This window comes from Eurosta solidaginis, chromosome X, assembly GCF_040869045.1.
Source record: "Eurosta solidaginis isolate ZX-2024a chromosome X, ASM4086904v1, whole genome shotgun sequence".
Classification (NCBI taxonomy): domain Eukaryota; kingdom Metazoa; phylum Arthropoda; class Insecta; order Diptera; family Tephritidae; genus Eurosta; species Eurosta solidaginis.
The window spans coordinates 95,711,817-95,737,905 of NC_090324.1; the positions used below are offsets into that span (position 1 = coordinate 95,711,817).

The 26,089-nt window shown below is 37.5% G+C and overlaps 1 protein-coding gene across 15 annotated transcripts in view; it reads left to right on the forward strand.

Annotated features, from left to right (window-relative positions):
- The window catches only part of ey (eyeless), a 2,912,801-nt gene that overhangs the window by 2,451,091 nt on the left and 435,621 nt on the right, over nucleotides 1-26,089 (forward strand). Inside the window, exon 10 of one of the 15 annotated variants that reach the window (XR_010947867.1) lies at nucleotides 7,690-7,968. The exons of the other annotated variants lie outside the window; for them this stretch is intronic. The gene's annotated coding sequence lies outside the window, so the exon portion shown is untranslated. The remainder of the gene's footprint in view (nucleotides 1-7,689; nucleotides 7,969-26,089) is intronic. 15 annotated transcript variants of the gene reach the window in all.

Consider the following 26,089-nt stretch of genomic DNA (forward strand, 5'->3'; position numbering starts at 1 on the left):
CAACCGCCCTTTGCGCCCTTACTCCTGTACTAGCCTTTTGCACTCCATCGGTGGAACCTCCGCAGCATGGGCCATGTAGCAGGACGCCAGGATAAATGTCTGCTTATTCTTTTGCTCAACGCCCACCGCTACGAGATCATCAGTGGTGTAATAAGGAAGCATATATGAATGCAGCTGTTTCCTTACCATTTCTACAGCTGGCACCCATCCTTCCGTTTGCACGTGGTAAACGCCAAACCCGCGCGCGCTAAGTCCAGAAAGTTTTCCTCCCGATTAGAGCCACGGCTCCTGGATCAGCGCCACGTCAAACGAACCCTCCTCAAGTGTTAGGAGGAGTTCGCTCGATGCCACTTTACTATGTAGGAGTTTCATCTGTAGGACTCGCAGCACCATTGGGCTATTTGTCCCCCTCCAGCACCTTCGTCTTGATATCGTCGTCCTCCCCTTGCCCTTTTGGTTTATAGTATTCGAGGCCACCTTCAGCCTCTCGTGACTGTTGTGCCGGGTGTTCCTCTGTGCGAGTCACAGCACCATTTAGCGGTTGGTCCTATCTTAGCACGTTCGTGGTGACGTCGGGGACCTCCACCTGTCTTTTTTCCCTTAGGCTTTTGAGGTCCTTTTCGACTTCGCCCACCTCTAGCGTGTTAGGGTTTTTATCCTCGGGACTTCTTTTCATGAGTCGCATGTAAATTTTGCCAGTTCCAAAGAAAAATTTGCCAAGCTGCTTGTACAAAATATCCTCCGCCTGCTTGTTTATTTGGAAGATGTAGAACTGACCATCCTCGGTAGGCCGAGATACAGTAAGTACATTCCAATCCTGTGTTGGTATGTTCGGATTCTGTTTTCTGCAGAAGTCGCAGTGTATCCTCCGGCTTCATCACGCATGGTATCCATACCTTACCTTTTGGTACTGTGGGGATTTGCACTTTATCCACCACCTCAAACCGCGCGTTCGTGCCTTGCCTTTGGAGGTTTGGAACCACTTCCTCCAGCCACCGCAATGTTGTCGCACGCTATCATCTTCACACCATTATACCATCCCCCCCAATCAAAGGGGCTTACTTGGTTGTTATGGTGTGTTCAATTTGTACGTAGATTTCTTTTTGTAAAGTTTCTTTTTCGTTGCGAATGAGAAGCTTTGTAAACTTGGGCTCAGTTTTAAATACTTATGTTTGTTTGTTTAATGGTGTGTTCAATTTATAATTATTATTTAAGAACCAATGAGCTTAACACCGGCTTATAATAATTGAATATTCAATTATTATGTTTTTCTGAGAGAAACTGAAAAGAAAGAAAAATTGACTGGCATATAGCGATGGTACCATTTCGAAAACTGCCACATAATCATCATCAGTCAATTTCGTAATGTTATCAAAGGTTTCACCGAGAAACACACGGCGAAACTGCAGTTGCCTTAACTACTAGGTTATCCTGCTTGTATTTGTTTCCTTGCTAAATTCAGTTTATCTCATTTCTACACTAACAACACAACTGAGACATTCTGTCTCTATATGATAACATTACGAAATTGCCTGATGATGATTACGTGGCGGGTTTCGAAATGGTACCATCGCAGTATGCCAGTAAATATTTCTTTCTTTCTTTTTAGTTTCTCTTAGTAAAATATAATAATTGAATATTCAGTTATTATAAGCCGGTGTTAAGCTCATGAACTCTTAAATAATAAAAACAACACAAAAAAAAACACAAAAAAAAAAGACTCAATATTTTTAAACTCTAATTAATTATTACAATCAATTTTAAAAAATCTCAAAAGATATCTTAAAGTAATTTTGTTTGACATATTTTCCAAATATCAATTCTTTCATATTGAAATTAAAATCATATAAAAACTCAATATTAAACACATTAACATGACACGAATCATTGACAATTTCATATCACCCTCAAACGAATTAAGGAATCAACTTTTCTTTCCTTACCAAAAACTTGGACATACATAATGCATAGTACAATTATGTATTGAACATATATCCTGAGTAATACAAGTTTTTAATTTTTGAGTGATTGTGCACACAATGTTGCAATCTACTATCATTCAACCTCATTCTAGGTTCTTCAAACGCATCATTATGATTGACAATATTTCACAAAGAGCTATGAAGAGATTTTTAACCTCGACAACATACCATAGCAATAACACAACCTAATATTAATATACATAAAAATGTTAATAAAATAAGCAAATAATAACAACATCTAAACTATCAAGTACATCGAATCATTAAAAGATTGGGTACTTACATTAATACCAACATACACAAAAATACAGTTCCAAATTTTATATTATATATACCACAAAAACTCAAACATCTTTTTAATTACAACAAAAACTTATAATAATCAATATACAATATAAATTAACCTTAAAATTAAAAACAACCATTTATTCGTTTCACTCGAGGGGGAGTAAATTTCGGGTTATATACTTTATTTAAATATACTATATTTTTTGAATTACTTTATTTTGAATATTATTTTAAAAAGAATATTTTCTTGTCAGTGTTTATACATTTTCAATGTGAATATTAATATTTAAAAATTTAAATAAATATAAAATAAAATGTTTATAAATAAATTAGTTGATGATTTAATAGTGTGTAATCTATAGGCGACCAATTAGTTCGGCAAAAAGAGGATAAATTTCGTTCAAAGCAAGTTTTCGTGTTAATATAATTTCTCGGAATATATACTAAACTTTTTTGGAATCAATATAAGACCACGCTCCCATCACGACATAATAAAAACAAGCAGTAAACGCAAAAAAAATATTTTCAAAAAACTTTGCAAGAAAATTCTCTTTGGTGCAATTCACTTGAATTCATCTCATATGAAGCTTTGATAAAAAAAATTCAACTTTACTGTAGCAATAATCATACAATCCCTCGTCTTTAGTTACTCCCTCTCCGAATCCTAAAGCAGTACACATGTGGTCTAAAACGGCTTTATTCTTTTGCTTTGGCCACGTTCTGCAACCCACACCTCATACAACTCCCACTTTGTTATCGTCAGTATATCAAAACCTGGACCTACGGGGGTCAAGAATCATTTGAGTTATATGCAGTAATATTGAATTATAGTGTAAATTCAATAATTATTGTGGTTCAGCGTGGTTCAAACTTTTGGCAGGCTTTTATTTTCATGGTTTTATATATTTTCAGCACAAAAATGACACACATTAAAAAACTCATAATTTAGTAAAAAAATACTCAACCAAAAAGCTTTTGAACACTTCCAAATTAATTTACTTACGCGTAGATTTGAAATAACAAAAAAAAATTACAGGTTTTGTTTTACCATAAAGTTTTATTTAATTTTAAACCACGCGTTATTTCACTTCTGTAAATTGCACCATTTAGCGCGTCATCAACAACTGACAGTTTGACAGCAGATTATGCAGTGAAGAAGAATAATTATAAGAAACAAGCAGAACCCGTAGACGTTTTTCTTCCCTAACCTTAGTCTATCTGCATATCTCTTAAGAAGTTTTTAACTCTTATCTCACCACCACCCAGTTCTAGCCCCCGTCCCAATCCCAGTCACAGTCACAATCCCAGTTGCAGTTCTAGTTCCAGTCCCAATTCCACTTCCTGGTCCATTTACTGGAAAAAAGTTTCGTAAATACTAATCTAGGCAAAGGTCTACCAATATACCAAATTTTTGGCAAATCAAACGTTTATCAGAATTCGGTTGAATAGATTGGTCCCTGGTCCACTTCCCGAAAAAAAAGAGTCGTAATTCCTAATCTAGGCAAAGGGCTACCTATATACCAAATTTCATGCAAATCGAACTATGAACAGAACTTGTTCGAATATATCTGTCCCTGGCCCGAAGTGTCGTGAATACGAATCTAGGCAAGGGCTACCTATATACGAACTTTCAGGCAATTCGAACGAATCCCCGCTCCACTTTACGGGAAAAAGTTCCGTTAATACTAATCTAAGCAAAGGTCTAGATATATTACTAAATTTCAGGCAAATCGAACCGTGAATAGAAATCGTTCGAATGGATCGGTCTCTGGCCCACTTCTGAAAAAGAATTTTTCTCTCCGAAAAAAGAAATAAATCGGTCGAAGCGTTCTCGGGTTTTGCGCTTAGCAGCGACTAATTTTTAGATTATGGACTAATAGAACTGGTAGACCTTGTTCTACCCTAACTTTGATCTATCTGCAAAACTTTTAGGAAGTTTTTATTCTTACTCTTCTTCCCTCTCTCACCCAATTTGCTCTATCCTTTTATTACTCCTCCCTCTGCCTTTTTCTCTTTCTGGGCCTCTTTCTCCCCCTCAGCTTTTCCCGCCCTTCCTTTCTCTCTACCGCCCTCTCCTTACTCCTCCGCTCCATCTATCTCTTTGTATATCTTCATCTAACTCGATCTGTTTCTCAGTTTCTTTTCTTTCTTTCCTTTCCTTTTTTTCCTTTCCTCTTCTTTACTTCCCTTTCTTTTCTTTCCTTTCAGAAAAGCTCACTGAACATCTTTGCAAATATTTTGATAAATGTACGTGCTAATTTAAACTTTATTTATGAAGATATTGATCACTTGTAAACAATCCGATCGGCCTATTTATTTCTGTTTAAAAGATAACACTTTTGTTATGATAATACTAATTCGCTATGAGCACAGCTTACACAAATTACGGACAAATTTCAATACGAAAACTCATGAAAAAACACATTTAGGGCTGCCATGAAAAAATATAAAAAATTAATACTCAGTCATTTTGCCTTTACGATCAGCATACAAATTAGCATAAAAAATATATTGGAGAATTAAGTCCCGTTTTTCACAGACATTAGGTTATACATACAAATATACCAAAAAATATAATTTTTGTTTATAATTTGTAACGAAAGAGTATTTTTCAATAGATGTATGCACACAAAAAGTTATTCGTAAATATGCCATCATTCGTAGATACTACTTTATTGCTTGAGTCTAAGGAAAAATTTAAACAAAATAAATTGTTAACATGAAACCACTAAAACATTCTGCGCATGAGCGTTTGTTTGCAAAATATCTTTTTGCAAATGATCAAATAAACAATAGCTCCATCCGGTGTTGCTACTCTGCTTTTTCAGCGACAAATAAAGCCGAATAAAGACAATAGAGGATAATAGTACGTGTGAAGTGGCGCCAATAATTATTCAACTAAATGGTGGCCGCTGACAGGGGTCCCCGGAATTCAAACTGTGGCTGTGTGAGTAAAACTAAAAACATGTTATTGGTAGTGGTTTAGTCGTTGATGAAAAATCAATGAGGTGGTACGCATGCACGCATTTTTGTTAACACACAAAATGTAATGAAAAAGCGGATGAACTAGCTAAAAAGGGCGCATCCCTTGAAGCTTGCTCCGTAGACGTCCCAATTAGACTGGGCGAAATTAAGCGAAGGCGAGAGTTGCTTCTATTATTAAAAAGAGAGGACTGTACACTCATGACGGGTATTCTGACTGGACACTGCCTGCTGGCGTCACATGCCTTTAAATTAGGCAGTGCGGGCTGGAGGAGGAAATGATCGAGCACGTTCTGTGCTCTTGCCCTGCGCTTGCCAGGCTAAGACTTCAGCTATTAAGAGTGATACAGCTGTCAGATCTAGAAGCGGGAAGTGGCTTAAATCCTAGGAAGCTTCTAGTATTTGCCAAGAGGATGGAGTTATTTTATAACTTAGGTCCTTGTTTTTGATACGGTTTTTCAGTTTGGTCGTTAAAACAAACTTCTGGTACACTATGGACTTTTAAGTCTACGTGAGGTCCTCATGGACCGGCCAGCTCAACCTAACCTAACTACCAATAAGATTTTAGTTTTACTCAAACAGCCACATTTGAATTTCGGGGACCCCTGATGTATTTTCATTTTATATCAGCTTGACATATTCGTGTATGTATGTACATATTTATGCGTATTGCCAAGTTAATGGGACATAAATGGTTAAGATGCATACATCTATTGAAAAATACTCTTTCGATACAAATTATAAACAAAAATTATATTTTATAATAATTTGGGAAAAATTTAAACAACGTGACATCAGGACGGACAAGGCGACAGCTGTTTCGATTATACCTTGTAAATCTCTTCTTCTCTTCGTATGCAATTATGTGTTAAAGATATGCTTGGTACGGCGGTTTTCAAAGAAACTTTGGTTTTTGTTGCTGTTTTCGTTCTATTTATAGAACTACAACGAATTAACCAATTTTGTCTATTTGTATGATTTAATAATCGGGGATTGCCCATATTGCTTTTTCAAATGTATGAAAACATTATTTGAAGCAATTTTTTAATTTTATAATTTATTTAATAATTTGGGAAAAATTTAAACAACGTGACATCAGGACGGATAAGGCGACAGCTGTTTCGATTATACCTTGTAAATCTCTTCAAAGCCTTTTCTCCCGGGAGTGGGAGTCGAACTCGCTTCAAATAAATGTTTTCATACATTTGAAAAAGCAATATGGGCAATCCCCGATTATTAAATCATACAAACAGACAAAATTGGTTAATTCGTTGTAGTTCTATAAATAGAACGAAAACAGCAACAAAAACCAAAGTTTCTTTGAAAACCGGCGTACCAAGCATATCTTTAACACATAATTGCATACGAAGTATGCAATGTGTAAAAGATTAAAATATGCAAAAAGAAGGCAATTGGGAAGAACTTTACAACAGGCATGACGTAGCTGAATGCGTTTACAACCATTTCAACTATCGTAGGAGTGCGAGTTCGACTCCCACTCCCGGGAGAAAAGGCTTTGAAGAGATTTACAAGGTATAATCGAAACAGCTGTCGCCTTGTCCGTCCTGATGTCACGTTGTTTAAATTTTTCCCAAATTATTAAATAAATTATAAAATTAAAAAATTGCTTCAAATAAATGTTTTCATACATTTGAAAAAGCAATATGGGCAATCCCCGATTATTAAATCATACAAACAGACAAAATTGGTTAATTCGTTGTAGTTCTATAAATAGAACGAAAACAGCAACAAAAACCAAAGTTTCTTTGAAAACCGCCGTACCAAGCATATCTTTAACACATAATTGCATACGAAGTATGCAATGTGTAAAAGATTAAAATATGCAAAAAGAAGGCAATTGGGAAGAACTTTACAACAGGCATGACGTAGCTGAATGCGTTTACAACCATTTCAACTATCGTAGGAGTGCGAGTTCGACTCCCACTCCCGGGAGAAAAGGCTTTGAAGAGATTTACAAGGTATAATCGAAACAGCTGTCGCCTTGTCCGTCCTGATGTCACGTTGTTTAAATTTTTCCCAAATTATTAAATAAATTATAAAATTAAAAAATTGCTTCAAATAAATGTTTTCATACATTTGAAAAAGCAATATGGGCAATACCCGATTATTAAATCATAAAAATTATATTCTTTGGTATATTTGTATGTATATGCTTATCTCTAAGCACTAAGGAGACTTAATTCTCCAATATATTGTTCATGCTAATTTGTATGCTGATCAAATGACTGAGTATTAATTTTTTATATTTTTTCATGGCAACCCTAAATGTGTTTTTTCATAAATTTTCTTATCGAAATTTGTTCGTAATTTGTGTAAGCTATGCTCATAGCACATTGGCATTCGTGGTGTGCAGACGTGTTTTTGACTTGCTCGCTTTGTTTTTCGTTTTTGTTTTTGATTTGTATTTTGTTTTCAGGTTTTTGGTCTCACCTTAATTATGGATGACTTTTGCGGAAAAATGATAAGGGTTTTCGTCGTACTGACAATACAAATGTGCCGTGTAGCGACTTTTGTAAAAAGCGCGTTCTGTGAGGGCGCCATCACTGAATATGACGTCAAACTGATAAAAACAAATTATCATATATGCTACATGTGTGCGAAGTGTGTAAATGCGCCAGTTAAGATTGCTAAGGCATTTGACGCCATCCTTGCTTCGCAAAAACTGGGGCTGGAAGCCATAAGGACTGCTTTTGAGGTAAAATTCAGGGATTTGTTTACCCAAATAAATGGTATAAAAAACTTAATTTTTTGTAACCAAACACCTGTTAACATAAAGGAAAACAATAGCAACAAAAACATAGCGAAGGAAAAAGCAAATTCAAATAAACGTAGTGCTAAAAATAAAAACAATAAGAATAAGCGATATAGTATTGGTGTATTGGCTGCCGAAATTGATCCGCTCAAAGCTACAGTGCCGCCAAAAAACACGATCCTAAGCCTCCATATGTGCTGGATCTATGCACTCTCTCGCCGTTGCCTTCTGACTCACATTCGCAGTGCACGGTTCCCCACTCAACTCTCTTCAACATGGTCTAAAGCTACATATAGCTGATAATGCATCGGCTAAATTAACACTTACACCCCTCTCTGTGCCTATCACACCTTCTTTTTCATCAATTGCTTTGTCACCGTCCGCTGTCTCCAGTGATGCCAGACTGTCTATTGTTGAAATTTCTGGCGCCGTTAATTCTAACAATTTCACCGCCGCTGATATTGCACATACTGTCGCCCCAAATGCAAGCACCTCTTATGCTGTAAATGCTGTAAATACCAATGATAAGCCCCATATCGCTAATATTGTGTCTGGTGATAATATTATGTTAATACTGGAGTGCAACCTGAGCCCCCCAGAGAGGTGACTGCTGTGCCGCTCGTAGATCGATCTTTGTATCACGGCTTCACGCATCGTTGACGGAAGATGACATAATTAACTATATTTTATCTAAGCTTATTTTAGACCTATGAAATTAAGTGTTTACAAATTTAATTTTAAGTATGAAAGTGACATCTCGTCTTTTAAAATATCAGTGCCTGATGCATATTTTGATAAAATTCTTGAACAGTCTTTTTGGCCGATACATTCGTTGGTTCATTTGTTCACGAAAAAGGCAAATGTGAGAAATTCAAAAATTTTTCCGGACTCGGCCAGAATATCACAGACGTAAATCGGTTTGTCTGATATATCTATTCATTTTCAGAATGTTCATAGCTTACGATCCAAATTGAGTTCTTTATTTCTATACAGTTTTTCGTTCACAGCGCAAGTTACAGTCTTTGCTGAGACCTGGCTTAAAGAAGACAATTATAATTCAGAGATTTTCTCGAATAATTATGTCGTGTATAGGCGCGATCGCGTGTCTAAAGCGGGTGGTGTCCTTATAGCCGTGAATTCTATCCTACCATCGGAGTTACTGTTGTTGGACAACGGCTTTGACATTGAATTTATAGCAGTAAAGATCTCTTTACATGGTTTCAATCTATTTATTTGCTGCTGCTATATACCGCCACGTTCGGATATGCACGTTTATACTCAACACAGCTCATCTATATGTAGTGTTCACTCAGTTGCGAGATAGAGACCGCCTGGTGGTGCTTGGTGACTTCAATTTGCCTACAGTAAATTGGATTAGTAACAGCGAATTAAACTTTTTGACGTTCACTACTCAGCACGATTTTTGTAAAAGCCTGCTTGATTCACATTTACTACAATTAAACAATATACTAAATTGCAAAAATAAAATGCTGGATTTATTATGTGCGGATGACCCTGTGGGTATTGCCCTCAAACGAATTCCTCCTTCATCACTTCCAGAGGATCATCTACCTACATCCTACACTTGAGATAATGCTTGATTATGCTCAGGCTGTGTTGTTTGATGCAGCAAAAGGAAAATCTAGTTTTCGATCAAGATGTTTTTATAAGGCAAATTTTAATAAGCTGAATTATCTTATTTCTATCCATGAATGGTCGGATCTTTACGCTTGTAATGATATCGATTCAGCAACTTATATTTTTTACAGTTCTCTCGATGGCTTCTCGATTGATGTGTGCCTCTTCGCCATGACAGTACGAAAATGGGAAAACCGCCGTGGTTCTCAAGACATGTTGTGAGACTATATAATATTAAATCTAGACTATACAAACGATTTAAAATATCAGGATCATGTTCCGATTTTTCTAGATATTTAGTTGCTAGATCAAACTTTCATCGTCTTAATCAACAGTGCAATAAATATTACTTTAACCGGTGTAAGCTTAAATTTTTTAGCACCCCGAAACAGTTTTTTGTCAATTCGAAGAGAAAAACTTCAGGATTTCCACCTGCTTTTGCCTATGGATGTAAGGATGCAAGCTCTGATGTTGATGTCGCCAACTTATTTGCAGAATTTTTAAGTGGACCTATTCATCTGAACTTTTTCAATCAGATCTCTATCCGTACACCTTAGACAGTATATTCTAGATCCTGTCATAGTTATAGATATTGTTCTCAAAAGTCTTCTTGAGTTGAAACCGAACTTTTCTACGAGTCCAGATGGTGTTCCTAGTTGTGTGCTAAAGTTCTGCGCTGTCAATTTATCCAAGCCGATCCTTAAATTATTTACACTATCTCTAGAATCTTCTCTATTCCCTTCAATTTGGAAGCAATCAATTATTATTCCCTTACATAAGAAAGATAGTAGGTCCAAGATTGAGAACTACAGGGGCATAGCTAAACTTTCGGCTATGCCAAAAATGTTTGAAAAAATCATCACCTGCCAAATTCAATATATATACCCAGCCAACATAGTTTTGTGCGTAGAAGATCAACAACAACCAACTTGTTTGAGTTCACTTCTCTAGATATGGATGGATTCTTATCCAATAAGCAAACCGATGTTATTTATACCGACTTCAGCAAAGCATTTGACGCTGTTAAACATGAGCTTTTAACTTATAAACTTGTCTTACTGGGCTTTCCGAAGGATTTATTACTTTGGCTTCGCAGTTATCTTGTAAATAGAACTAAGCGAGTTATGTTCTGAGTTGATAGAAGTAACTTCTGGTGTGCCTCAGGGTAGCCATTTGGGTCCATTTCTTTTTACACTCTTCATAAATGACTTACCTAAGGTTATTTCTTATTCCCGAGCTCTAATGTATGCAGACGATGTAAAGCTATGCTAAACATACTTGCTTGTGACTCTTCTCGTTTGGATCTACTTCAGGCCGATATAGACTCATTTAAATTATGGTGTACAGTAAATCTGCCAGTTTTGAACAGCTGCAAATGTAAACTAATGACATTTCATAGAGTCTACCCAGTTTTAAAGTCCTATATGCTAGATGGTGCTCCCTTGGAGCTATATCTGTAGTATGTGACCTAGGTGTTCTATTTGATGCGAAACTGAACTTTAACATGCATAACTCATCTATCATAAACAAAACATCGGGTGTACTTGGATTTATTAAAAGACGGGCTAAAGAATTTGACGATCCTTATCTAATCAAAACCCTTTACACATCATTGGTACACCCAATACTAGAGTATTGTTCCTGTATTTGGTCTCCGGGATATAAAAATCATACAGATCGAATTGAATCGGTACAGAAGCAGTTTCTAATCTTCGCATTACGTGGTCTTAACTGGGAATCAAATTCTCATCTGCCGTCTTATAGAAATAGACTTCTTCTTATTAGTTTACCAAATTTACAGAATAGAAGAACATTCCTCGGGGTAATGTTCCTTCATAAACTGATTATCGGAGAGATAGACTCTACTGACCTTGTGAGCAGACTAAATTTTTCTGTTCGTGCGAGAACTTCGAGACACTATGTTCTCTTTTATTTACCCATTCTTTGGCGAAATTTTGCAAATTTAGCCCTCTTCGCAATTGGTGCTCGCGCTATTATGAATTGTACAAGTGTATTAATTGTGAGTATTTGGTTGCTGCTATCCGTAAGGAAACACTCTCACGTCTGGCATGACATTTTTCAAATATTTTTAATAAGATGTCAATTTTTATTTCAATATTAATCTTGATTTAGATATTGATTAAAATTAAGATTTAACTTAATTAATTTTATTGTTTATAATTTTGTTTTATTTAAAATTTGGTTTTTACACATGTTTTTTTCTTATTATTTGTACTTTATCTTGTATCCAGTAGTCGACCGCTTTGTTGTTATTTATTTATTTATTTATAATTTTTTTTTAAGTTAAATTTGTTTATCAAAGCTTCATATGAGATGGATTCAAGTGAATAACACCAAAGAGAATTTTCTTGCAAAGTTTTTTGAAAATAATTTTTTTGCGTTTATTGCTTGTTTTTATTATGTCGTAATGGGAGCGTGGTCTTATACTGATTCCAAAAAAGTTTAGTATATATCCCGAAAAATTATATTACCATGAAAACTTGCTTTGAACGAAATTTATTCTCTTTTTGCCGAACTAATTGGTCGCCTATAGATTACACACTATTAAATCATCAACTAATTTATTTATAAAAATTTTTAAAATATTTTTATTTGCCTTCAAATATTATAATTTACTAAATTTTGATGAGCTCAAGGCAGTTTAAAAAATTGAAACACAGTTTAAATGTTTGTGTTTCTATTTTATTTTTATTTGGTCGATATTTCGATCTCATTCTGGGATCATTTTCAGGAACTGTGAACAAAAATATTTCGATCTCATTCTGAGATCATTTTCAGGAACTGTGAACAAAAACAACAATTAGTTGTTTACATGTTAACTAATTATTGTTTTTGTTAACAGTTCCTGAAGATGATCTCAGAATGAGATCGAAATATCGACCAAATAAAAATATAATTAGAATAAAAATTTTATTTTATATTTAGTTAAATTTTTAGATATTAATATTCACATTGAAAATTTATAAACACTGACAAGAAAATTTTCTTTTCGAAATAATATTCAAAATAAAGTAATTCAAAAATAATTTACAAAAATATAGTATATTTAAATAAAGTAGGTAACCCAATATTTACTCCCCTTCCAGTGAAACGAATAAATAGTTATTTTTAATTTTAATGTTAATTTAATGTTAATTTCCACTAAAACACACTGTGCATGAGCGTTTGTTTGCAAAATATCTTTTCGCAAATGCGCAAATATACAATAGTCTCATGCGATGTTGCTACTCTGCTAATTAAGCGACAACTAAAGCCGAATAAAGGCGAAAGAGAATAATAATACGGGTGAAATGGCGCCAATAATTATTCAACTAAATGGTGACCGCTGAAATACATACATACATCCATACATACTTATAAACCTACGCCCGAAACTAAATAACGCAGCGAATGCTATATATGTACGTATCATGCCTCACATCATGCCTCACTCAAAAGCAATTTGCGCACACAGTTTACAGCGAACAGCCACACGCACTTAATTTTTTGGTAAAAATGTTACTTTTGTTTAAACAATTTTACTGAAATAAGAAAGAAATCAAGTATTCTTTTCTAAGCAAAAGGAAGGTAAATATTTCAAAGTTTTATTGCAAGGAAGAAATATTACAATCGATGCATCCTGTGTAAAAATAAGGCTTATGATTTTTTAGCTTTTATGGATTTTTTTTTTAAATTTTTCTCTCCGTAAGAACGATCCTCGTACCTCAAGGGATATTCTAAAACAAGAATTAGCGAGATCGGTCCAATCGTTCTAGAGATTAGCGCTTATTTCACAATTCAGCGACTTATTTTTATATTATAGATTAGCAGACCCCCACAGACGTTGTTCTTCCCTAACTTTGGTCTATCTGCATATCTCTTAAGAATTTTTTAACTCTTACCTCCCCCCCACCAAGTTCTAGTCCCAATCCCAATTCCATTCACAGTCACAATCACAGTTACAGTTCTAGTTCCAGTCCCAATTCCACTCCCAGTCGGTCCCTGGTCCATTTCCTGAAAAAAAATATCGTAAATACTAATCTAGGCAAAGGTCTACCAATGTACCAAATTTTAGACAAATCAAACGTTTAAAATTTGTTTGAATAGATCGGTCCTGGTGCACTTCCCGAAAAAAAAGAATCGTAGTTCCTAATCTATGCAAAGGGCTACCTACATAGGTATATACCAAATTTCAAGCAAATCGAACTATGAACAGAACTTGTTCGAATATATCGGTCCCTGGCCCGAAGTGTCTTGCATACGAATCTAGGCAAAGGCTACCTCTATACGAAATTTCAGGCAAATTGAATGAATCCCCGCTCCACTTTCCGGAAAAAAGTTTTGTTAATACTAATCTAGGCAGAGATCTACCTATATACTAAATTTCAGGTAAATCGAACTGTGAATAGAAATCGTTCGAATGTATCGGTCTCTGGTCCACTTCTTGGAAAGAATTTTTCTCTCCGTAAGAATCATCCTCGTACTTCAAGGAATATTTAAAAAAAGAAACAAATCGGCCCAAACGATCTCGAGTTTTGAGCTTAGCAGCGACTCATTTTTATATTATGGACTAACAGACCTGGCAGACTTTGTTCCACGCTAACTTTGATCTATCTGCATAACTTTTATGAAGTTTTTATTCTTACTTTTCTTCCCCCTCTCTCCCCATTTTCTCTATCCTTTTATCACTACGCTCTCTGCCTTTCTCTCTTTCTGGGCCTCTTTCTCCCGCTCCGCTTTTTCCACCATTCTTTTCTCTATACCTCCCTCTCCTTACTCCTCCGTTCCATCTATCTCTATCTGTATATCTTCATATAACTCGATCTGTTTCTCAGTTTCTTTTCTTTCTTTCCTTTCTTTTCTTTTCCTTTCCTCTTCTTTACCTCCCTTTCTTTTCTTTCCTTTCAGAAAAGCTCACTGAACACCATTGCAACTATTTTGATAAATGTATGCGATAATATAAACTTAATTTACGAAAAATATTGATCACTTGTAATCATTTCGTTCGGGCTATTTATTTCTGTTTAAAAATTAACACTTTTGTTATGATAAAATTAATTCGCTATGAGTACAGCTTTCACAAATTACGACCAAATTTCAATAAGAAAATTCATGAAAAAACACATGTAGGGCTGCCATGAAAAGTTATAAAAAAATTAGTACTCAGTCATTTTGTTTTTACGATCAGCATACCAATAGCATAAACAAGTAAAGGTTTCTAAATTCGGGTGTAACTGAACATTATATACTCAGCCTGAGCTTCAATTGTGCATTTCATTTCAGATAAATTACTTTTCTACATAGCACTTGGCACCACCCGTTTAAAAAAAAAATGTCTCCCCATTCCTCTTTGTAATGCGTGATGGTACAATTAGTTAATTTCGCTGACTCTTTATTTTTAATTGTCTACAAAGTAGAAAACGTGTTACAATTTTTAGTTGCTGATATATAGTGATGAACTTATCTTAGGGGTGATCGATAACAAACTTAATCAACATCTTGGCTTATCACTCTAAGGGCCTCAACACAGTGCTACGACTACCTAAGGGGGTTAACATAGTAAGTTCTTTCATTACACGCTTATTGAAGTCGGGGGTGGTTTTCCTACTCTCCCGCTTCTGGTTGTAACATGCTCATTTGTTTGTGATTTTGCTTCTGAACCTGATGCGTTATCTACTACGATTATGGGCACAACCGTTTCTACAACCTAAGGTTCATCCACATTACAATTCTCTGTCGTGTTATCAACTTCCTTATTTGCCCCCATCAGACTGCCCCTCACTGACCTTTGCGGCGAACTGAATACTTCGTTTTTGTTACTATAATCCATTATTTCCTCTGCTAACAGTTCACTTGCATTTAAATCCTTATTTTGAGCTTTAGCTATGAAACGACGATTACGCCTGATTAAAATTGTCTTTTACAAGGTATGAGCGTTCATTACATTTCGCAACTACTTTTCCGTTATGCCATTCGTTACTATTTTTCTTGAAAATTATGATATCTCCTGGATTTATTATAGGTAATGCCTTAGCGTTTAGATCATAATAATACTTTTGCGTTTCTCTTTGTTTAGCTATCTTATTTGGAACTTCAATTTCGCTTAAGCTGTTTCTCATCAGCAGTGATCTCGAAATCGGTAGTTTAGTTTTCACTAGTCGACCATAGAACACATCGGAGGGAGTTATCTGCATGCCCGTTAAGGGTGTTATATTATATTCTAATAGTCGGTATTCAAAATTGTCTACAATATTTCATATAAAACATCTTTTCAGAATATTTTTCGCTGTAGTGATAAAATTCCCCATTTTAATACATAGCGACACATCTGGCAACGCCATTGCTGACAATGCAAGATGTGTCATTGTGAATGGTGCACTCTGTAAGAAAGAGTAAGAAACATGTTCAATCATATTCTAATAAGTAGTCAGCTACTGTAATACAATGGGTAAGAGTATGCAAAGTAGTTATGTAAAATGAAATATGAAAATGACTACTGGCAATAGCGCCATCGGCATGTTTATATGTCACCGCAATTCATTATAATTTTGTGCACTTAAGACTCAGGACGTTTGAGCGTCCATTTAAATTTAATAAAAAGCATTAATTCGTAGTAGTAATCGGTTGTGGTGTTTTTATTATAAAAATGATATCGTGGCGAGAAAGACCGCCACGCTAAGACCCCGAACATAATTTATATTAAGGGCAAACCAGCCACGCTGTGGAGGCGGCGCCCTCCACGCGGCCACCTGTATGTAGATCGACGTGCCGGCATTGAAGTACCCATCGAAAGAGTTCACATCGCAATTGACACTTCTTTTTCTGCTAGTTCGTTGCTTTGTGGGTATCTGGGAATCGAGAACCTGAATTGAATATTGAACTCATTGGCGAATCTTTGAAATTCGGTTGAAAGGGCGAGTTGTCACACTTGTTTATGGTTGGGTAACCGAGTAAGTCAAAAATATTGCATATTATGTTTATTATGTTGTTTGAAGTTTTGTACGACTTTTCACTGGTACTAAATAATTTGAATATGCATCGAAAAGTGCAATATAGTCGTAACCTGCATATTCAAATAAATCTACGCCTACAATATGGAATGGGTATTTTGGCAGTTCTTCTTGCACTAGTGGTTGGTTTTGGTTTTCCCGTTTGAACTTTTCACATGTCTTAAAAGACGTAACTAAATCTTTGATCGCCGCAGTCATACCTGGCCAGTAGTACAACATTCTGGCTCGGGCAAGAGTTTTTTCGATTCCAAGATGGGGGGAGTGCAAATATGCTGCTATTTTGTTTCTTAATTCTTGAGGTACGACTAATCTATGATTCAGAAGCAGTAATCCGTTTTCAAAATGCAACTCGGACTTGAATTTGTAAAAATGCTGACATAGCTCATCTATTTGATGGAACTTTGGCCATCCATTTTTTACGTATCCACATAGCCGTGAAAATTCTGTGACTGCGTGTATGACTCCCGATAAACCGTCCACTTCCGTTATCTCTTGAAGTTGTGCCCTTGATAGACAATCTGCTACAAGTATTTCTTTACCTGGCTTTTAGTCGACTTTCATTTGAGGATATTTTAAGAGAAACATAAACATGCGGTGTAGTGCACTGTGACGTCATCTCTGGAACGTTTAACTAATGCTTCTAACGGCCTGTGGTCACTTTCGAGCGTAAAATCGTGCCCATATAAAAAGAAATGAAATCTTTGGCACACAAAATCTATTGCAAAGAGCTCTTTTTCTATTTGTGCCCACTTCTGTTCACTCTTACTCAAGGTTCGTGACGCAAACGCTATGGGCTTACCCTTTTGAAGGATGGCACAGCCTAGTCCATCCTTTGATGCATCCTTTTGAACAACAATTGGAAGGTTTGGATCGAAAATTCCTAACACTGGCTCAGACGTTACGATTCTAAGCAAGTTATTAAATTCTATCTCATGGTCTCTAGTCCAGCTGAATTCCACGTCATTTCGCGTCAAATTTCGGAATTGAGCGGTATTGCGCGACAAGTTTGAAATATATCTTGCCAGGTACTTGAGAAAACCTAAGAATGTCAGCACATTTGATTTACTTGTTAGCTTTTTCATATTCGAGGCCGCGGTCCGATATTTCTTATCCCCTCTAATGCTCCCGGATGATAAAATATGGCCCATGAACTTTACTTCTCTCTGTCGATATTGCATTTTTTCAGGGTTGAATGTAATATTGTTCTTTTGAGCCTGTAAATAACTACACTCATTATGTTATCATGTTCCTGTTCACTTTCTGCGCAAATAACTATATCGTCGAAGTAAGCGATGACACCCTGTATATCTCCGAAAATCTCAACAATTTTCCTCTGAGCACAATTAAGACCAAATGGCACCCGGTTGAATTTATATCTACCAAACGGCGTCATAAACGTTGTAAGGTCTGAGCTAGGTTTATCTAGCTCCATGTGCCAAAATCCACTGCTTAGATCGAGCACGGAAAAAATAGATTTCTTAACTAATCCCGCAGTCAAGTCATCTATTGTATTAAAAATTTTTCTCTTTTTATGCATTCATTAAGCGGCTTTGGATCTAAACAGATTCTGAGTTTGCCATTAGGCTTTTCAATTATTTATAGGTTATTTACCCAATCTGTTGGATAGTTAACCGGCGATATAATTCCTTCCTGTGTCATCGTGTTTAATTCCGCTTTTAGTCTGTCCGTTAACGATTTCGGTATCCGTTTCCTATAATGCAACACTGGCTTTGAATTTTCTTTTAATGTAATTGAAAACGTTCCGGGGAATTTACCAAGCCCGTGAAAAATTTCCTTATGATGTTCCATGAACAGTTCCTTTGGACTCGTGTACGAAACGCTTCCTATATTCAGGCGCTTAATTAACCCTAAATATGTACATGCTTCCAACCCCAATATCGTCTCGCACTTATTCTCAACTACTACAAACTCAACATATTGTGCTGTCCCTGTACTCGAATCCGATAGCTTTAATCGTATGATTCCAAAAGGTTTAATTTTGTTATTATTATATTCGAATAAACTAAGATCATTTCCGTGATAATTCAAATTTTTATTTAACTTTTTAATACACTTATGAGGTATGCAATTAATTTCAGCTCCCGTATCCAATATAAATTTGACATTGTTATGTCCTACCAAGTATTCTTTAGTCTACCGCGTTTGTTTACTCCCGATTGAATTAATTCTAAAAGTTTTAGGTCCGCATGAGCTACTTTTATTATAATTTTTAGAACAAATACCCAAACCTTGAATATCACTCCAAGGAATATCCTATACGCCCTTTCTTCCACAGTCATTCTCCGGCTTGTGCTGGACTTGTTTTTTGTTTTTCCGAAACATGCGTCTGAAGTGACCCTTTTTTCCGCAATTATGGCACACACCTCCTTTGCCTTACATTCTTCCACGTGGCCAACCTTCCATGGCCCACCACAGTTGAAGCAAAACCTGCTATTTGGCTGTATTTGCATCTGTGTTTGTCCGGTCTTGGGTTTAATCGCATTTACAGACGCTTGCTTTGGCGTATCTAGAATATTTTTATTTGCATTCGCTGCCTCGAAGGTTTTGCTTCCCAAGGCAGTCGGTTCTATGTACCGGAGAGACTCGGGATTTTTCCCGACCAAGGACTGTCATTTCAGTTTAACTCCATTTAATTTGTTGCGTCCCTCCCACAAATTGTCATCCTCCCAGCAGCTCCTTGCAGCAGGGCTGCTCCATATTCTCTTGCTCCTGGAAGGTATCAAATACAGTCCGGGTCCGTCTTCTGACCCCGGTCCTGAGATATGGTTTTGCTGCATCTGCCGGAAAAGAATCTTTTTAGGACGGTCATACTCTGTTCAGTGTGTCTCGTGTAAGGGATGGTAGCATCGGACAGGTTGTTCTGGGCTTGATCCCAAAACCCGACGTCCACGTAACTTCTATAAATCTTTTGTGGCTCCTTGCTGTTCACGCCCAAGGGCGTCCCGTAGTCTACGCCTAAGCGCTCCCCCACTACCTTCCAGCAGCCCCGTTGCTCAGCAAGCCACAACAAGTACCCGCTGCTGCTCGCGCCCCATGGCGCCAACAACTCAAACAGCTGCTACCACTCATAACTACTAAATTCGTAGTAGAGTCGGTAGCAAGGCTGAACATCAGCCCCTGCCCCGTCTTCTCCCCCTTCTTTTTCGGCAGCAATCGTGTAGGTCAGGGAAACAGACTTTTAGTCCCTACCTCCGTTTGCACCGTTTGCCAGCACAGAATATATATGTTTGCGACATCCACCCAATGCAGCTGCCTTGGGTGGTGCCACTTTGCTAGATGTTCTGGTCTCCGCGACGGCAACCCCCCGAAGGGTTTCATCGCGCCATGTTGCCAGGTCGCAAACCCAAATCATCCGGGTACCCCAATGCTTGCCCAAGGATGCCCAGTCCCAGGGCCACAACAGCAACTGCGTCCTGGCCTTCCTCAACCCAGGCGTAGTCACCCGTCATTTACCCCCAAAGTGGCGACGTCTCACCCTATGCACTTCAGAATTCTGCAGTTAAACTGTAATGGACTAACTGGGAAGATTACGGAGATAGTCGATTTCATGAAGCGGCACAACATCCGCATTCCTGCGATTCAAGAGACTAAACCCACAGCAAGATCTGCATTGCAGACCTGCTCTGGGTATAATGTCCACAGAAAAGATCGCGAGAGCGGAAATGGAGGCGGCCTTGCGTTTATCATACACCACTCTCCGCAATATTATATATTTGATCCTGGCATCGACCGCAGGGACAATGTCTTAGAACGTCAAGGCCTATCTGTCCGGTAAGGCGATGCAAACCTAGAAATCATCAACATCTACATCCCTCCTGCCACCTGTTGCCCCAGTGATCCAGGCGACCCCCAAATAAGGGATATAAACCAACGCATCAGATTGCTTTTGGATGAACACAAGCGGGCGAAATGGGAGGAGCAGCTAAGAGGTTGTAACCTGTCTACCGGTGTGGGTAAACTTTGGTCCACCGTAAAGTCCCTATCGAATCCGACTAAGCACAAAGACAAAGTTTCCATCGCCTTTGGCGAAAAAGTGCTGTCGGATGCGAAAAAATGCGCGAGCGCTTTCTGCCGACAATATATAATGCATTCTACGGTCGACAAAGATAGACGGAGGGCAATTAGACACGCACATAAACACATATTCAGCTCGTCACCAATCACCATCACCGCTAAACAGGTTGAGGACGCCATTGGTCGCGCTAAACCATCCAAAGCAATGGGGCAAGACGGCATAGCCATGCTGATGCTTAAAAGCCTAGGGAAAGAGGGTTTCAAATATTTAGCGCATGTCTTCAACCTGTATCTTTCCACCTTTGTCATACCCGAGAAATGGAAAATGGCCAAGGTGGTCCCGCTACTAAAGCCTGGGAAACCAGCTAACATAGGTGAGTCGTATCGTCCGATATCTCTCCTATCGCCAGTGGCAAAGACGCTTGAAGCCATTTTGCTCCCTTATTTCCAAGCAAATTTACAGCTATCCTCTCATCAGCATGGCTTCAGAAAACTCCATAGCACAACCACCGCGCTAAATGCCATTAGCACCGAGATAAATTGCGGTTTAAATCAATACCACCACCGTAGAACAGTACTCGTAGCGCTAGACCTATCAAAAGCTTTTGATACGGTCAACCATGGCTCGTTACTGCAAGACCTGGAAGGGTCTACCCTTCACCTATGTCTTAAAAGGTGGACCGCAAATTATCTGGGTGGTTGGCAGGCATCGGTGCAATTTAGAAACGAAACATCAAAACCAAGGAGAACTAAACAAGGGGTGCCACAGGGTGGTATCCTATCCCCACTTTTGTTTAATTTCTACATATCTAAGCTACCTTTACCACCGGAAGGAGTCACAATCGTTTCCTACGCCGATGACTGCACAATAATGGCCGCAGGCCCAGGCCCACAGATCGATGAGCTATGCAACAGAATAAACGGCTACCTCCCTGATCTCTCCAGTTTTTTCGCCTTGCGAAAGCTGGCATTATCACCAAATCTTCCGCGACCTTATTTACAACATGGACGTCCCAAATGTCGACCATTTTGAACATCCACGTCGATGGCACTACGCTACCGACTGTCCTAACCCCCAAAATCTTGGGTGTGATGTTTGATCAGTATCTAAATTTTGGTGAGCACGCAGCCGCAATTGTTCCGAGAATTCAGAGCCGTAACAAAATCCTCAAATCCCTCGCTGGCAGTACCTGGGGAAAAGATAAAGAACCGCTCATGACTACATACAAAGCAATTAGCCAGCCGATTTCGTGCTACGCGTCACCCATATGGTCGCCAAGCCTAAAAATTACCCACAGGAAGAAGCTACAGGCCTGCTAAAATACTGCTCTCAGATTTGCCACGGGCTGTCTTCTTATGTCCCCAGAGCACATAATGGGGCGAGAATACTCCCCATCAGGGAGAGAAATGAGATGCTGACCAAACAGTTCCTGTTGAATACCCAGAAACCTGAGCATCCCAACAGACATCTGATTGATGAACCAGCACCGCCCAGGGGCTTAAGGAGTCACCTCCGTAAGCATTTTGAGGAAATACGGCACCTGAGAACCCAGCCGTATGAAGCGAAAAAACAAAAGCAGTTCCTTGGTGAACTCCACAAACAGGCGTCGGACCTTTATGCCGGAAATTGGCCGGTGAATCCAGTACTCAAAGAAAAGTATCCAAAACTCGCGGAACGCATACTCCCCAGGGAAATGCGTGTCACTCTTGTTCAACTTTGTTCTGGATACTGTAACAGGTTAAACTCTTACCTATCCAGAATCAACCCCGATACACAAAATGTATGCCCCGCTTGCAATGTGTCCCCACATGATACCAACCATCTCTTTAATTGTAATGTGGAACCAACGCCTCTAACACCCCTTTCCTTATGGTCCCCCTGTTGAAACAGCAAGTTTCCTTGGACTCCCGTTAGAGGATATTGATGACAATTTGTGATCGGCCGGGGCTGTTAGGTGGGGCGAAGCACTGCTACAACAACAAAAACAACAAGGTTTGCACATATCGATTACATTTACGAGTTGATCGTCTCGACCGTCAAGCAACTTGAGTTGTAACTTTTTGTCGTACACCCCAACAATTATTTTGTCACGAAGCATTTGTCCGTCGTACGATTTTCCACATTCACACTGGAATTCGCACCGGTTTACTTTTGTTCGTAACTGTGTTTCAAACTCCGCTAATGATTGATGTTCTTTTTGCATTATACAGTTGAACTTGTACGTCTCCATTGGTATATTTTTTTGGGGTAGACAGCGTAGGTCGAATTTCTGCAAAACCTCGTCGAGTGACCGTTGTATAACGGCATCCCCGCACTTGGTTGTGCCTAGCCACGAGTCTTGCGTTCCGTTATTTGGAAAAAGTGCGTCATATATGTTGGCACCAGCCGTACCAATCAACCAAATAAAGTTTGCAATACCAGAAAGTTGCGCTTCCAGTCCTGCCAATAGTGAGCTTAATGAATGCATAAAAATAGAACATTTTTAATACCTACAATCGATGACTTAACTGCGGGATTAGTTAAGAAATCTATTTTTTCCGTGCTCGATCTAAGCAATGGATTTTGGCACATGGAGCTAGATAAACCTAGCTCAGACCTTCGTATATAGGTAGCCCTTTGCCTAGATTCGTATGCAAGACACTTCGGGCCAGGGACCGATATATTCGAACAAGTTCTGTTCATAGTTCGATTTGCTTGAAATTTGGTATATACCTATGTAGGTAGCCCTTTGCATAGATTAGGAATTACGATTCTTTTTTTTCGGGAAGTGGACCAGGGACCGATCTATTCAAACAAATTTTAAACGTTTGATTTGCCTAAAATTTGGTATATTGGTAGACCTTTGCCTAGGTTAGTATTTACGAAATTTTTTTCTAGGAAATGGACCAGGGACCGACTGGGAGTGGGATTGGGAGTGGAACTAGAACTGTAACTGTAACTGGGATTGTGACTGGGACTGGAATTGGGACTGGGACTAGAACTAGGTGGGAGTGAGGTAAGAGTTAAAAACTTCTTAAGAGATATATAGATAGACCAAAGTTAGGGAAGAACAACGTCTGTGGGGTCTGCTAATCTATAATATAAAAATAAGTCGCTGAATTGTGAAATAAGCGCTAATCTGGAGAACGATTGGACCGATTTCGGTAATTCTTGTTTTAGAATATTCCTTGAGGTACGAGGATTGTTCTTACGGAGAGAAAAATTCTAAAAATTGCCTAAAAAGTCTAAAAAATCATAAGCCTTTTCTCTACACAGCTATAAATTCATAACGGATGGATCGATTGGAATATTTCTTCTTTGCAATAAAACTTTGAAATATTTACCTTCGTTTTGCTTAGAAAAGAGTACTTGATTTCTTTCTTATTTCAGTAAAATTGGTTAAACAAAAGTAACATTTTTACCAAAAAAATGAAGTGCGTGTAGCTGTTCGCTGTAAATTGTGCGCGCAAATTGCTTTTGAGTGAGGCATGACGTGAGGCATGATACGTACATATATAGCATTCGCTGCGATATTTAAATTTGGGTGTAGATTTATAGGTATATATGGATGTATGTATGTATTTCAGCGGTCACCATTTAGTTGAATAATTATTGGCGACATTTCACCGGTATTATTATTCTTTTTCGTCTTTATTCAGCTTTAGTTGTCGCTGAACAAGCAGAGTCGCAACATCGCATGAGGCTATTGTTTATTTGTGCACTTGCGAAAAGATATTTTGCAAACAAACGCTCATGCACAAAGTGTTTTAATGGAAATTAACATTAAAATTAAAAACAACTATTTATTCGCTTCACTGGAAGGGGAGTAAATATTGGGTTATCTACTTTATTTAAATATACTATATTTTTGTAAATTATTTTTGAATTACTTTATTTTGAATATTATTTCGAAAAGAAAATTTTCTTGTCACTGTTTATAAATTTTCAATGTGAATATTAATATTTAAAAATTTAATTATATATAAAAGAAAACTTGTATTTCTAATTTTATTTTTATTTGGTCTGGTCGATATTTCGCTCTCATTCTTAGACCATCTTCAGGAACTGTGAACAAAAACAATAATAAGTTAACATGTAAACAACTAACTAATTGTTGTTTTTGTTCACAGTTGCTGAAGATGACCACAAAATGAGATCGAAATATCTACCAAATAAAAATAAAATTAGAAACACAAACATTTAAACTGTGTTTCAATTTTTTAAACTGCCTTGAGCTCATCAAAATTTAGTAAATTATAATATTTGAAGGCAAATAAAAATATTTTAAAAGTTTTTATAAATAAATTAGTTGATGATTTAATAGTGTGTAATCTATAGGCGACCAATTAGTTCGGCAAAAGAGAACAAATTTCGTTCAAAGCAAGTTTTCATGTCAATATAGTTTTTCGGAATATATACTAAACTTTTTTGGAATAAATATAAGACCACGCTCCCATTAAGACATAATAAAAACAAGCAACAAACGGAAAAAAATTATTTTTAAAAAATTCTCTTTCGTGTAATTCACTTGAATCCATCTCATATGAATCTTTGATAAAAAAATTTAACTTTACTGCAGCATTAATCATACAATCCCTCGTCTCTAGTTACTTCCTCTCCGAAACAGTACACATGTGGTCTAAAATGGCTTTATTCTTTTGCTTTGGCCACATTCTGCAACCCACACCTCATACAACTCCCTCTTTGTTATCGTCGTTATATCAAACCGGGACCTATGGGGGTGAATCATTTGAGTTATATGCAATAATATTGAATTATTGTATAAGTTCAATAAATATTTTTGTTCAGCGTGGTTAAAACTTTTGGCAAGCTTTTATTTTCATGGTTTTATATAAGTTAACACAACAAACGTTGCAATAACAAAATTATTGCATCACAGCAATATCAAGTGACAATGCGAACATTTAAGCTGGTTGTTTCCGATGGGCAAACGACACCACACGCGCTACCAAAATATGGTGACGATGCTACAACAAACCCGGCAAATATTCCCAGCACATGCAGGTGCAACGTGACCTGACAAGCATACAAATGTAGAATTAGCCGTAAAGTAGAATTAAGAATAATTGTAAAATCAGTTCTAATTTGAAAGTGAAGGAAAAAAGTCAGACTTCGTGTCCACAAAAAATTTATTTTTTTTAAGGATTTAATGTAGTAAAATCCTAACTGGCGCCCGAGCGGTAATAATCGGGTGAAAACGTGCAATAAATCGTTGTGGCAAAGACACCTCAAGCAGCTGCAAGCCAAAGTGCGTTTAATCGGAAATCAGTTAAAGTGCTTAATCGACCGATAAATAACAAGCGCCAACCCGGAACGATCGCGCCAACCCGATAAAGGACCAAGTGCAGGAAAAGAGGCCCCCAGTAGCGAAAGCAAAAAG